General features: G+C 51.1%; 1 long non-coding RNA gene across 1 annotated transcript; it reads right to left on the bottom strand.

The window, feature by feature from the left end:
• Positions 1 to 3,307: 3,307 nt before the first annotated feature.
• LOC114005518 (uncharacterized) lies at positions 3,308 to 15,073 on the bottom strand. Its single transcript, XR_003547364.1, has 3 exons — positions 14,655 to 15,073; positions 4,666 to 4,772; positions 3,308 to 4,506 (listed from the first exon to the last, which is right to left on the bottom strand). It is a non-coding gene; the product is annotated as an uncharacterized LOC114005518 (long non-coding RNA).
• Between the last annotated feature and the right edge of the window lie 18 nt (positions 15,074 to 15,091).

The raw sequence follows: 15,091 nt of genomic DNA, 5'->3' as shown, positions 1-15,091 counted from the left end.
AGTGTTAGAGAAAGTGAGAAAGCCCCTCCCCCCCCCACATGGGGAATGGTCACACCGCAATCCCTTCTCCTCCATCTCTCCCTCCTTTTGGGATTTTGGGCAAGTATGCACACATACCTGGCATGGTTATCAAGCCGCTGGGTCCAGGACTTGAACCACGAAGTCGGCCATGTGGGACCTAGCTGCCTTAACGACCATGCCCTGACTGGCACTCTTAAAAGTCAAGGGTGAGGGACCAGCAGTTAGTGTAATGGCTATGTCTCTGGACTCCCATGTAGTCTATCGCAGTCCGAGTCCCAGACCCGGTGGCTTAAACTCACGCCGGGCACGTGTGCGTGCGTGCCCAAGATCCCGAGAGGAGAATGGAGGAGAAGGGATTGCGGCGTGGCCATCCCCTCTGGGGGGTAAATTCTCACTTTCTATTTTTCTGTCTCTCTCTGTCTTTCTGGCGAGCGCACGTGCTTTGCTATTTCTGCTATTTTCTTCAAAAAAAGAAAAAAAAAGTCGACGGTGTTCGGATGGAGAAGTGGCCCAGTGCAGCAGTGCAGGGCAAGCCCGCGAGGGAGGTTCTGAGCTGGATGTGGGAATGTCTCTGAGGACACAAGGCACACGCCTGCCTATGATTCAGGCCTGGCGAAAGCTAGGGGTGGGTTGTGACATCAAAATCCTATTGGATCTGCCACTTATAAACAGATATTCTTCTTTCCTTTTCTTTCTTATAAAAACAGGTACCATGCTATATAATATTTTGACTGTTCTATGCCCTACCTTTTCATTTAACATTATTTTCTACAGAACTTTTCATGTCACTATATTATAGAAAGAGCTTTGGACCAGCTAAGTGGTGTGGTGGTTAACGCGACTGGGTCCCACATGGCCAGCTGCACAGTTCAAGTCCAGGACCTAGCAGCTTACAAAACATGTCAGGTGCATGTGCATGCTGCCCAAAATCCCAAGGGGAGAACGGAGGAAAAGAGATCGCAACATGGCCATCCCTCCTGGGGGGGCTTTCTCACTTTCCCTCTTTCTGGCTCTCACACATGTGACCTGTAGCAAAATTTAAAAAATAAATAAAGGCTTCTTATTTTATTTATTTAGTTAGTTCTTATAGCTACTAGATAGATGAACCATGGCTCATTCAATCAAATTCCAGCAGAAAGACACTTGGAGGTATTTCTGCTATTTTACTATTAAAATCAATCTTAGAGTAAATAAGCTTCCTCATACAGCAGACAACCTTGGTAAACACTGTAGTACAACAAACAATCTTACAGCGAATACATGCAATGTGCAACCAACCGCCTTGTAAATACGCTTTCTGCTTACATGCAAGAAGATCTGTCACGATGCATTCCCCGGTTGGGGCCGTGGGGTCAAAGTGCACGTGCAGCTGTGTGTAGGCTGGGTATTGCCAGATTCCCTTCTCAGTGGGAGATGCCATTCTGCAACCAGATGCACTGTGTATGAGCATGCCTGTCTTCCCACCGCGAGGGAGGATGCTGTCAGCCTTTTTGGATCTTTGCCAATCTGGTAGGTGAGAAACGTGATCTCAGAGTGGTGTCGACTTGCGATTCTTTTGCTACCAGTGAAGCTGCGCGTTTTTTACGATTAAAGACAACGTGTGTTGCTTTTTTCTAAAAGCTATATGCATTTCTCCTTTGCACTTTCTATTAAATGGTCTGACTTTTTGATTCACAGAAGGTCTTTATTACTAGGGAGATTGACCTATGGAGATGAATTGTGATATTTTTCTAGACAAATTTGAAAACTTAAACAGTTTAGGGGGGCCAGCAGGTGGCATGGTGGTTTAGGCATTAGACTCCCACACTGTCAGTCACGTACAAGTCCTGGACCTGGTGGTTCGCTTTCTCACTTTCCTTCTCTCTGTCTCTCTCTGATGAGTGCACATGTCCTGTAGCAAATTGAAAATAATAAATCAATTAAATAAATAAATAAATAAATAAATAATAAATTCGTTTAGGGGCCAGCAGATGCCATGGTGCTTAAGGCACTGGACTCCCACATGGCCCACCACGGTTCTAGTCCCGGACCCAGAGGCTTGAAACTCACGCCGGTGCAGGGTATGTGTTTAAGATCCTGGGAGGAGAATGGAAGGTGGGATTGTGGTGTGGCCAACCCCACAAAGTGATTTGTCACTTTCCCTCCGTCTCTGCCTTTGGGAAGCTCACCCACCCTGTAGCAAAAGAAAAAAATCTCTCTAAAAAAGAATAAAGCTATTATGGATATTCATGTACAAGTGTAACAATGTATTTCCTTTCTCTTGAGAATGCAATTGCTGAGTTTCATCCTGACAATATGTCTAAATTTACATATATATATTAAAAAACCTGCCAATTTCATTTTGTTTTGTTTTTGTTTGTGAAACTGTTTATTCAACTTAAGGACTATATATCCTTTCCACTTTTTTCCATTTGACCAGGCTTCTTTCTCTTACAAATTATGTAATATACATAGTGATTTTTTTAAAAAAGAGTTTTTTGCCTTAAGGTAAGTGTACTCACCAGAGAGAGACAGAGACAGTGAGAGAGGAAGAGAGAAATCACCCCCCAGGGGATATGACCACACCACAATCCCTTCTCCACTCTCCCCTCAGATTTTGGGCACACGTGTTTGGTGATTATCAAGCCTCCGAGTCTGGTACTCAAACTACGGTCTGCTGTGTGGGACACCAGAGACGTAACTGCTACGCCATCTGCTGGCCCTGTGGGTTTTGTTTTTTAAACATGCATTTCTGGCAAAATTAGTTTAAAAATGTATATATATACTATACACACACACACATATATATAACTGTTTATATGAGTACATGGTGTGTACTCATGTATATATAATTTATATATATAATATATATGAGTACACACCATGTATATATATGAAATATATATATGAAACTGTTTCATGAAATCCAAAATCAAGAAACTCAGACTTAGGAATAAGTAATGTAAGAGATACGTGATTCCTTTCATGACACTTGAAAACAGTGTTTAAGAAATAGAGTTTGGGGACCAGCAGTTAGCGTAGTGGCTATGTCGCTGGACTCCCACGTAGTCGACCGCGGTTCGTGTCCCGGACCCGGTGGCTTAAACTCACGCCAGGCGTGTGTGCGTGCGTGCCCAAGATCCTGAGAGGAAAATGGAGGAGAAGGGATTGCGGCATGACCATCCCCCCTGGAGGGTGATTTCTCGCTTTCTGTCTCTCTGTCTCTCTCTGTCTGTCTGACGAGCGCACACGCCCTATAGCAAAAACCTCTCAAGGAAAAAAAAAAGAAAGAGTTTGAAAAACTGTTGATATTCTATTTAATATTGATTTATAATTCTGTATATTGATTGTCAGAAAAGAAATCATTAAAAAATGAAAAGAAGAGGGTGGTTCCATAGCTTAGTGGTGAAGGAAGCTGGGTCCCCTGTGGCCAAATACAATTTGAATCCTGGTTCCCGAAGTCTGAAAAACGTCAGGCCCGTGTACATGCATGTCCCAAATGCCAACGGTCTGGGGAAATGAAGAGGGGATTACGGCGTGACCACCTCCTCGTAGGGGTGCCTTCTCCCTCTCTCTCATTCTGTCTCTGAGGCAAAAGCACATCTAATAAACAATTTTAGAAACTTTATAATTAGGTCATGTATGGGAAAGAAATCCTGGCCATGTACCATCATTTGTAGTTACGTGTCTTACATTTATCTGGGGCAGTTCGTCAACCACACCCAAACTCGTTCTCTTGTTTCAAAGTTCCTGCCTGTGCTGTTGAGCTGTTTCTTTCTTTCTTTCTTTTTTTTTTTTTTTTTCTGAACACTGCAACTCTTCCCAGGGATATGGTGGAGACGCAGGAACTGGAGGAAACTGGAGCACGTCCCTCTCTGTTGAAGGACAAGATGCTGACCAGCAGGTGGGTCCGGCCAGGGAAGTGCGCGGTATTGCAGCCTTTTGTTCTGTCCTCCCAGGACTCTGGAGGCTGAGGCAGGAGAGTCTCGAGTTTGAGGCCAGCTTGGGCAACATAGCAAGACCCGTTCTGGGCTGGAAAGTCCAAAGTCCCTTCATGAAATGGCAGAAGGGAAAAGTTTGTGCAGAGAAGAGGGTGGTCTCTATCATTTCTGAACTATTTTTCTAATTGGCTTCAGCATTTCACATCCCTTCCGGAGTATGCATGTCCCGGACGGTCTGTACCCACGCACCAGCGGCCCGTCTCACCGGGGCGATGTGGTGTGCGGAGGCGCTCCATCCTAGCCTTAATGTCTGCTTCCCCAGTGATCACAGAGGGCGAGCACCTCCTCGTTGTTTAGTGGCCACTCACATTATCTTCTCGGAGGAGGCTTCTGTCCATATTTTAGTGGCCTTTTCTCTCCTTCCTGGACTGGAAGTTTTTTTCTATGTGCTGGTTAAGTCTTCTGTCAGGTGTGAGCATTGGAGATATTTCGTTCAGTCTATGGTGTGCCTTGGCATTTTCCTTAAGCTTACTTATCTTACTCCTAGTGGAGAGGGTGCACATGCCTGTGAGAGACAGAGACAGAGAGAGTCAGAGAGGAGTGCTCTTGCAGGGTTTCGTCACGCCACGATCTGCTTTCCTCAGCCCCCCAGCCCCTCGAGATTTTGGCACGCATGCCCACACCCGGCACTTTCCAGGTCAGCTGGACTGGGACCTGAACTTACAGTTATCTTCCAGCACAGCAGTTCAGTATGCCCCTGACTGCCCCAGAGACCGGCCTGCTGGGTGTTCTCTTTCCTTTTTTAATTTTGCCAGAGGCTGCGTGCCCTCCCTGGAAGAAATAAAGAGAGAGAGGGAAAGTAGGAAGGCATTCCCCCAGGAAGGGATGGCCACATTGCAATCCCTCCTCCTTCATTCTTCTTTGGGGATTTTTGGGCAGGAAGGCACAAATATTCAATATGTTTTTCAAACTGCTGGGATCGGGGCTCAGACTGCACAGTTGGCCTTGTGGGCTCCAGCATCTTTATTATTTTTTTAAAGAATTATTTAATTTTATTTAGTATTACTATTATTATTTAATTTTCTGAGGAGAGAGAGAGAAAGTGAGAAAGCAAGCCACCAGCTCCAGGATTGAACCGCGGTCGACCATGTGGGAACCCAACATCCCAATCACCATGCCACTTGCCAGCCCTGGGATCCAGCATCTTAACCCCCAAGTCATTGACTGGCCCCAGGTTAAATCTCAAAATAAGCTTCTGCCATACCTCTGTCTTCTGCATTTCCTGACCCACTGGCTCAGTAGCACCGTCCAAGACAACAAAGCTACTTTGACATGGCCTATTCTTATTCCAGGGCTCACTGCCTTCTGGGCCAAGCTCACAAACCAACCTCCCACCCCTGGCCTTGGAACATGGCCTAGGGTCTGCTTGAACCTTGCTGGGGAGAATTCTTTCTGGAAGTTGGAAGGATGACTAGTTTTGCTGGTTTATCTGCAAATTTTCCAGAATGTGTGTTACCAGGTTAGGTGGCCTACACCATTGAGAACTATTGTCTTACTGACGTAACTATTGTCTTACTTACTTACCACCTTTTTCTTTTCTTTCTTCCTTTCTTCCTTTCTTTCTTTTTTTCTTTCTTTCTTTCTTTCTTTCTTTCTTTCTTTCTTTCTTCCTTTCTTCCTTTCTTCCTTTCTTCCTTTCTTCCTTTCTTCCTTTCTTCCTTTCTTCCTTTCTTTCTTTCTTTCTTTCTTTCTTTCTTTCTTTCTTTCTTTCTTTTTTTTAAGTTTATTTACTTATTCTGTGAGCAAAAGAAAGCACTCCCGCTGGTCTGGATCAAGATGCCCCAATGCCCTGCTAGCTTCTGCCAGCCCTGGGTCATGGATGTGCAGACGCAGTGGACGCGAGCCTGGGACCGCCCCCTCTGGTCAGCCTCACAGTGTCGCGTTCTGCCCCTGCACCACCTCGAGCCTCACTTCTCCCATCTTGGGATCAGCTCCCGTGTGGCGGATCGGGCTCTGCACTGTTCAGCACCAAAAGGAAGAGTTTTCTCACGCCTCTGTCCACTGCGTGCCAAGTCCCAAAAGCAGACGCCATTTATTGTGTCATAAATTATTTGTAATCAAGTTTCGTATTTCTTGTCTTAAAGTATACATCAAATTTATTTATTTATTTATTTTTAGATAGATTTTTGCTATAGGGCACGAGTGCTCTCTAGAGAGAGAAAGTGAGAAATCATCCCCCAGAGGGGTTGCCATGCTGCAATCCCTTCTCCTTCTTTCTCCAAAATTGATCATTTTACATGTCTTTTAAAATATTGACTTTCTGGGGCCAGCAGATGGCGTAATTATTATGTTGCTGGACTCCCATGTCGTCAACCGCGGTTCTAGTCCTAGACCCGAAGGCTTAAAATTCACACTGAGTGTGTGTGCATGTGTGCCCCAAATCCTGAGAGGAGACAGGAGGAGAAGGGATTGTGATGTGGCCATCGCCCCTGCGGGGTGATTTCTCGCTTTCTATTTCTCTGTCTCTGTCTCTCTGGTGAGCACAAGAGTGCTACAGTAAAAATCTCTCTAAGATACACAAAATAAACAAACAAAAAATATTGACTGCCTTTCTGGTGGGTTTTCTATATGTGTGTGTGTGTGTGTGTGTGTGTATGTATGTGTATGTGCGTGTGTATATGTGTGTGTATGTGTGTGTATGTGTGTATGTGTGTGAGTGTGTATGTGTATGTGTGTGAGTGTGCGTGTGCGTGTGTATTGTGTGTGTGTGTATGTATGTGTATGTGTGTGTATGTGTGTGTGTAAGTATGTGTATGTGTGTGTGTATAGTTTTATTTCATCCTGGTAGGTCCATATACTTTCCATTAGGAAGAAGGGGTTTGTTAGCATAAAAGTGAAGTAGAAAACTTTTCTCAGGCTTGGGAGTGAAACGTGGCGTGGCCTCCGTGGACAGAGATGTGCACCATTTCCTGCCTCGGTTGCACAGCCAGGTGCCGCTCGGGCAGGAGCTCTGTCTCTGGGCCCAGGGAGCCCAAGCAGCACCCGCCAGCCTTGCTCGGCACCCCACACTGGGTCCCCTACTGCTCTGCCCGGGAGTCAGTCAACTGCAGCCGGAGGGCCACGTCTGACCTGATGCCTTTTCTGCAAATGAAGTATTGTTGGGACAGCCGGCCTGCCCCCGTACATGTTGTCTGCACTTCTGTGTAGAGGAGTGCAGCGATTGCAGGAAGGCCAGAAGGCCCCTCAACCCTTTTCTTTCTTTTTTTTTTTTTTTTTTTTTTTTTTTTTTTTTCCGCGGGGGGGGGTTTTTTTTTTTTTTGTTTTTGTTTTTTTTTTTGCCAGGGGTCACTTCACCTGCCAGAGAGAGACAGAACCGAGAGAAAGCACCTCCCAATGGGGTGCGGTCACTCCCCAGTCCCTTTTCGTCTGTTTTTCCCTCCTTTGGGGATTAGGGACATACATGCACATGTGCATGTTTTTCAATCTGCTGGGCCTGAGACTCAAACTATATGGCTGGCCATGTGTGATCCAACTTCCTTAACCACCAGGCCACAGGCTGGCCCAAACCCAATATTTACTACCTGGACCTTTACAGAATATGTTTGCCAAATCCTGACCTAGAGAAGCAGCGCTTTGAGAGAATCTTCCCAGGCGGTCACAGCCCTACCCAGCATCAAAGGGCCAACTGAGGTGTGGTTGTCACCCCCACCCTCTGGGCTCCTTCGTCCCGGCTGGTGCTTTTTATTTTCCAACAAAGCGCAGTGTCTTCGTTTGAGTAATTGCAGAAGCAGGCTCTGAGATAAGGATTTAAGTAAAGTTATTTATTGGGGAAGGAATCCCTGAAGACCTCAGCAAGGGAGTGGGTCAGTGAGAGAATCTAGTGTGTTACCAAGCAAGCCGTCATTACAGGCGATGGGGAGAGTCCCTCCGTGGGACTCTGGACGCTGGCCTGGAGCACCTCAATGCCAGCTCCCTTGGAGACCAAGGGAGCCGGAGTATTTCTGTCCAGCTCCTGCCAGAGAGTAGAGGGCGGCTGCCAGGAAGCATTAACGCTGCTACTTCTGGCCTGTTTCGAAGGGCAGAGCATGTTTTCGGGCAATTAGATGCAGGTGCTGGCATTCAGAAATCAGGCCAACTAGCAATGAGATGATAAAGGGTAAGAGGGCAGGGGCAGGGTGCTGACAGCGCCTGCGGCAGGAAGATACAGGACGAGAGAGTTCTGCCTGATGATCTCGGGCACAGGGGCTGACTCCCGTGAAAGCAAAGGAAGACAAGATGAAACTTCCTTGGGGAACGCCTAACAGGAGCGACCCGAGCACACGCTCTGCCCGTGTGACCCTGGCACGCTCTCTGTCGAGGCACGCACCGCGAGACTGAGATGAAGTGACTGGTCCTCTGGCCTGGCCGGAGGTTAAAGTGCTGGAATGCTTGTTTTCTCTTCAAACAGGAACCCCGTTATTATCTGTTCTCAGCGACTTGACTTATTTTTCACTTTTTACATTTATTTTTATTTTTAACCACCAGTGGGAGCGTGGGCTCACCAGGGTGGGAAAGCACCTTCCAATGGGGCGTGGTCATGTTGTGGCCCTTCCTCCTCCATTCTCCGTCCTGCCGAGATCTGGGGCACGTGTGCACGTGTCCTGGGGTGTTTTCAAACTGCTTGGCTGGGATTGGGGATCCAGCTTCCTTAACCACTGGGTCATGGGGACCCTATTTTTTACTGATCATAATACTAAGGTATATCATAAAAGAAACAAATTTTTTAATCCAGAAGTATATTAAACAGAAAACTTTAAATGCACCCTAAGCTAGCCACGATTCTTTTTGATTGCTGAAGGGCGTATACTCGCCAGAGAAAAACGGAGAGACAGAGAGGGAGAGCAGCCCCCAGAGGAGCACGGCCATGCTGCGACCCCTTGTCCATTTCCCCATCCCACTGGGATTTGGGGCTCACATGCACATGCACTTGGTGTGTTTTTCAAGCCACACGGGCCAGGATTTGAACCACAGTTGCCTATGGAAGACCTGGCTCGCTTAACCACTAGGCTATGGGCTGGCCTGAGAAGGTACAAGTTTTTAATCTGGATTTCTCACCCGGTGACCTACCCAGGCACACAGGCGTGCATCCAGGACTCCAGGTCTACCTCACCCTTTGAGATGACTACATGGTACTCTATCATATGGGTAAGCCATAGTTTCTCTTTCTTTATTAAAACCTCGATTTATCTCTTGTGATTTTCAAGTGACTGGGTTTGGGACTTGAACTGTGGGTGGCCACATGGGAATCCAGCACTTTAGCCACCATGCCACCTGCTGGCCCAAGCCACAGTTTCTAAATCTATTTACTGGTGATGGACTTCCTGCTTCTTAAATTCACCTACACAGTAAGTACCAATAATAAGAAACATCCTTGCACATCCGTCTTTGCTCAGTTGTGCAAATGCTTCCAGAGGAAATTTAGATAAATGGAGTGGCCTTTTTAAAAACATTTATTTCTTCCATGAAAGAGAGAAAAAGGAAGGGCACCCTACTTCACAGGGCCTTCAGATCATGCTCTACGGCTGTCCCCAGTCAGCCTGGATCACGGGCATGCTGGCCTGTTGGACATGTACAGGGAGACTGCCCCATGACCCCCGGCCTCCCTGTGTGGGCCCAGGGTCACGGAGCACTGTTACCACTGCCACCTCCAAACGGGACAGCTGGGTGAAAAGCATGTGCACTCAGAAATTCTGGAACTGCTGTTGATTGAAAGCTTGCATAGGGACGGTCCCGTGGTCTCGTTAAGGGAGCTGGATCCCACATGGCCAGCCACAGCTCAAATAGCAGCCCTGATCTTAGTGAGGCTGCAGTGGCTGCTGCTGCTCTCCTGGCTCTGCGATGCCACCCCAGGATGAGAGGAAGAAGAAAGACGCCGGGAAGTCGGCCAAGAACAAAGACCCAGTGAGCAAACCTGGGGGCAAAGCCAAAAAGACGTGGCCCAAAGGCCAAGTTCGGGACAAGCTCAATAACCTGGTCTTGTCTGACAGAGCTCCATATGACAGACTCTGCAAAGACGCTCCCAACTATAGCTCATAACCCGGGCTGTGGTCTCGGGGAGGCCGAAGACTCGGGGTTCCCGGCCAGGGCAGCACTTCAGCCGCTCCTTAGTAAGGACTTGGCAAGCTCGCTTCCAGGTACAGAGCGCAGGGAATTACCCCAGAAATGCCCCAGCTGCTGGGGAAGACGCGTTCACAGGCACAACCACTGTACATTTGGAAAAATAAAAACTTACAACAAAAACACAAATCTCAGCCCCAGCAGCTTGAAAAACATGCTGGGCACGTGTGTGCGTGTGCCCCAAATCCTGACAGGATGGAGAAGTGGAGGAGGAGGAGCACTGAGGAGTGCTCGTTTTCTCTCTTGCTAGTGTGTGCACCCTCTGGCAACTAAAAGGGAAAAAGAAAGACCGTATGAATTTCAGGCCCCGTCACGGAGGGAAGTCAGTGTCACCAGCACTGGCAGGTGGGAGCCTGGGCGGGGGGCCTCTCTTCTCAGCTGTGCTCAGGGCCCGTGGGAAGCAGGGCTGAGGCTCTGTCCTCGGAGCACAGTCCATCCTAAAATTGAGCAGGCCCGGCTACCAGCAGGCAGCCACAGGCCTCATGGGTAGTACATACATTTTCATTTCAGTTTTGAAGATGGAACAAAGCCTATTCCATTTTCAAAAATTTTCTTTTTGAAAAAAATTTGCCAGAGAGAGTATGCGCTTGCTGGAGACAGAAAGAGGAGGAAGAAAACTCCCCCGTGGAGAAGGTCATGCCTCATTCCCTCCTCCTCCGTCTCTCCCGCCTTTGGGGATTTGGGGCTGCACGCACACACCCCGGTGTGTGTCCCTAGCCATCGGGTCTGGGACTTGGACCACAAGCTTGGCCGCGTGGGAGTCAGCCACCTTTCCTGCCATGCCAGCCTCTGGCTGGTGTGCACACCTCCTGCTCCGTGGCTAACTGTTACAGTGTCCCGAACAGCGTAACTGAAGTCTCTTCCACACACCCGAAGGACACAGCTTTCTCCCGGCGTCCCAGCCTCCGAGGTGGCAGGCCTGGCAGGGTGGCTCATTTCAGGCAGAAACTCTGCACCTCCTTTTGTCATCTACAAGTGACGCTGGTGAGAGAGGATAGGGGACTTGGAGGATCTGAGAGTTTGCCCAGGAGGGGCCTCCCCTTTACACTCCCTCCGCGGCGTCTAGCCCTGAGTCAGATTGGCAACCCCAGCGAGTAGCCTGTCACCTGTTGGAGGAACTGCCCCCTCCACCAAAGGCGGACGCAGGAGCAGCCTCGGGGCTTTGCTGCAAGCTAGCCTCACGTAGCCTCTTCAAGTACAGGACAGAACTGCAGCTTTCCAAAGACGCTTTTGATTGTGCATTTCACTGCAAGACTGCCGAAACTTCTGTGCTATCTATCTGAATAACGAGGTGGAGGGAAGGGGAGGGAAGGAGGTCGGCAGACGGGAAGCCCCGGGGATTAAGGGAGATAAAGCCCTCCGGGCCCTGCACCCTCTGTCTCATCTCTGCTTGCGCCTAAGCAATTACTTTTTTGAAAGTAAGGATTAAAGACTTGTACAGCAATAAGGTCAAGAAATAAACGTGGCCCAGACTTTCAGCTACCATATCAGAGTGTATAAACTGAGTCTCAAAACTGACCAGGAGCTGTGTAGACGGGACCAGACTGCAGAGAGGACTCGGCTTTATGTGTAGACGGCTAGGTTCCGAGGGCCCCGGGGGCTTCCTTGAGGTCTGCAGCCCTCATGCACAGATGTGCTTTCCGTGACTTTGGGGGCCTGAGAATTTGTCTCTCGACTGCTCCGCAGAACCCTTCCTGCCCCGCTGCAGCACCTGGTGCCTCTGAACTCCCCTTACGTATCTCCGATTGCACATTTAAGAAGGGGCGTGTCTCACCTTCCCAGCAGTCAGGCCTTGCTGTTAGCATCATCAGCGTATCGGGTGGTACCATCCTTAGTACATGGAAGGTATATGCACAAATTGAATGAGTACCCCAATCGAAGGGGGCAAGAGGCACGAAAAACACCTTTAGCAAAAGGCTGAGGCAGGCCCACCTGCCGCCAGCCACCGGGCCACGTTCAGGTCTGGGGTAACAGCAGCAGCTGCTTTTTCTCTACCCTGTGGTTTTTGGACAGTCATTTTCATTTTCCAACATATTTGTGCAAAGTATCCTTCTTCCACAAGCAGTTACTGAGTCCAGGAGCCATGGTGTCCCAGCCAAGGCCATAGGGCAAGCTGGGACCAGACCTGGGACCTGAGGTCACGCCCCAGAAAGGCACAGAAGAGGACAGAAGGCAAGGTGTCCCCTTTGCCCACAGGAAACGGGGGTTCCCCAATTTTTCTATCTATATCTAAACCAGAGGCCTCTTCTCCACGCCCCCTCGCTAAGCACTTTGATGGAGACAAGGCCCCAAAGCCTTGGGCCTACCCTCTGCCCGCTCCCTGCAGGCTGCCCCCTCGGGACTCAGGGACCTCCCCGCACTCCCTCTGCCCCCTCCTCCCACCCTGTCCTAGAATGACCTGTCCCGGTACCCCACATGCAGGAACACATGCCACCCCTGCCCTGGGGCCCGCGTTGGGAAGCAGGGCTGCCCCTACGGCAGGGGCCGACTGTCCCTTACAGGGTGATTAACTTGGCGTCCGTGTCTGCCCCTGTCCTGCGACGCGGGCGCTACTTCTTCACCCTTTGTAACCCTAGCTCAAAAGCCACTTGCCCGGTCTCAGAAGAGGGACCGAGTGCTGAGTGGCACCCCCCTTCTGGGCAGCGTTCCTCCGGTGCCGTCCCTTCCTGAGGCCACAGTGCCACCCAGCGGCAGGCTGATTGTCCTGAGGCTGCCTGTGAGGAGCCTGGCCACCCCACACTCTGCTGGTGGGGCCCCTCCCAGAGGCCAGTGGGGTGAAATGGCAGAGCAGCGCCCCCAGTTTGGGGTTCTTGGGCACAGGGAGCTGGCTCCATGGAGGGCAGTGTCCACTGGTGACTGAAAGTCCCCCTCCCAGCTTCGCAGAGGCTCCGCTTAGACCACCTTCCGCCCTGGCCCACACGTATCTCGCCGACACAGCCTCCATTCGAATCCCGGCTCGCCCGTCACCAGTGGGATACTGGGCAGTTTCCAGTGGGCTCTGCTTCTTTATCTGAGACAGAGCTGGTCCAAGCTCTGCCCCAGGTCATGAGCAGACAGTGAGCTATCAGATACTGCGGGCTGGGCCGCCAGACCTGTCTCACCTCCCAGTGTGGACAGATGGGAGGACTCCCAGCCCTGCCCCTACCAGGTGCATGGAGTCAGCCTTTGACCCGGTGTTAGGGAGGTCAGGGTTTCATTATCAACGCAGTGGGAACTAGCCAGAGGAGCAGCGGGGTCCTCCTCCCCAGCCCCCAAGGGTGGCCTCACAGGGACTTCAGTGGCCACTACAATGTGAAAGTGCAAGTTTTAGTCCCCCAGTTCCTGCAGGATGCCCTGGGAGGTGCACACAGGCAGGGCCTCTACTGAGAGCCCCCTGACCCAGCACGGAGTCCTGGGAAGGCACGTGAGGAAAGGTCAGACGGGAGCCAGCGTGGGTGTTTGAGGGAAGCAGGGCCATTCCCAGGGAGGGCCACAGACTCTGGCTGCTGTGCAGGAGGGTCTACACCTGCTCGAGAGCACGCCGAGCTTTCCGGGCCGTCTGCGGGTGCTCACTCGCCGTCTCCCTCCAGCCCCTAAAGAATGAACTCCCTTCTCCAGCCTTGCCTCCTGTTCCACTAGCCGGGAGCAGCGGCAGCTGGACGTGGTGGGCCGGTGACAGTGTTACGGTGGGGCTGGGAGTGACACTTCTACAGGCAAACATCTGAATGGTCCCTTTAAAGGAAGGGGGCGGGAGCCCAGACTGCTGGGAGGGAGAGATCTCTCTGCGTTCTTATCTCTGGCCACCAGCTGGCACTACTGGAGTGGGGAAAGGCATTAGAAACTGTCAAGGGTGACTCAACTTCTATTTAAAAACGGATGTTGAGACAACATGAAATTATAAGCACCCCATGACGGAGGCAGAGCTGGGCTCACAGGACCTGGCACGCACAGACCCCCAGCCGAGCCCAGGCTGGGCCACCTTCTCACTGTGTGGCCTTCCTTGGACAGGTCACAACCTTTCCTGGGCCTCAGTCTGGCCTTTGGAGGAGGAGCAGGAGTCTCACTCCCACGGAGGTTAGGGCGAGCACATCTCCGAGGCTCCTGAATGATCTGGCATGGCCCCCCTGGGGTATGGGAGCGCCAGGAGGCCCCTGAGAGCTGGCAGGGCAGACGGGGCGCATGCTTTTCTGCCTGTCACTTGCCACCTTTGTCACCTGTGCCCCTCCTTGCTGAGAGCTGGAAGAGCCAGGAGAGGTGGCACTGGTGGCCCTCCAGCCCAGCTGACTGTCGTTGAGGCCTGGCCTGTTTCCATGGTTCTGTACCCTGCCCACGGAGGAATTCCAGTGTGGCCTAGGCCTGCCCCGGTGATGGGGAGGGGCCACTGGAGGGCCGCCAGACCTGCCAGGCCCTGGCTACCCGGAGCTTACTTCCAAAGACCCGGAGGACCAGGGAGGAAGTGCCCGTGCCTGGAAGACAGCAGTTAGGGAAGCCCTGCCCAGCACCGACTCCCCGCCTTTCTCTCCGCCCTGGACTTGCCTGGCCACCTGCGACCCCTCCGAGCGCCTTCCTCTTGCTTACCTGCTGGCCTGGCCCTCCCGGCCCTCAGGAAGACTCAGCCCAGACTCCGCACCACGCATAAGGGCAGGAGGACCCCACCTCGCTGGAGCGGCAGGAGCCTGGCAGACAGAGCAGAAGACAGGCAGGTGAAGAGGGAGCAGGCCGGCCGTGGCTCCCGCAGCCCAAGCTTCCTTGCCAGTGGCCTGTGGAGGGAAAACGTCCGGACAGGAGATGTTTCAAATTTGCCTCTGGCCACACAGGGCAGAGCAGTGGAAACGCCAGGGGAGTGGAAGTCGGGGTTGGGGTGCCAGGCCGGAGGGGGCTGCAGCTGTGCCCCAGTACTGGGGCTGACTTAGAGTTTGAATTCTGGTGGGATAAAGGCAGCACCCAGCACACCCAACCAGGAAGCTGTGAGCTTAGGCCTGACAGAGCAATGGGAAGGCATGGGGCACAGGGGC

Source organism: Tupaia chinensis, unplaced genomic scaffold (genome assembly GCF_000334495.1).
Source record: "Tupaia chinensis unplaced genomic scaffold, TupChi_1.0 Scaffold143923_1, whole genome shotgun sequence".
NCBI lineage: Eukaryota > Metazoa > Chordata > Mammalia > Scandentia > Tupaiidae > Tupaia > Tupaia belangeri.
Note: the sequence above shows the minus strand (reverse complement) of the source record. Positions and strands in the feature narration are given on the sequence as shown.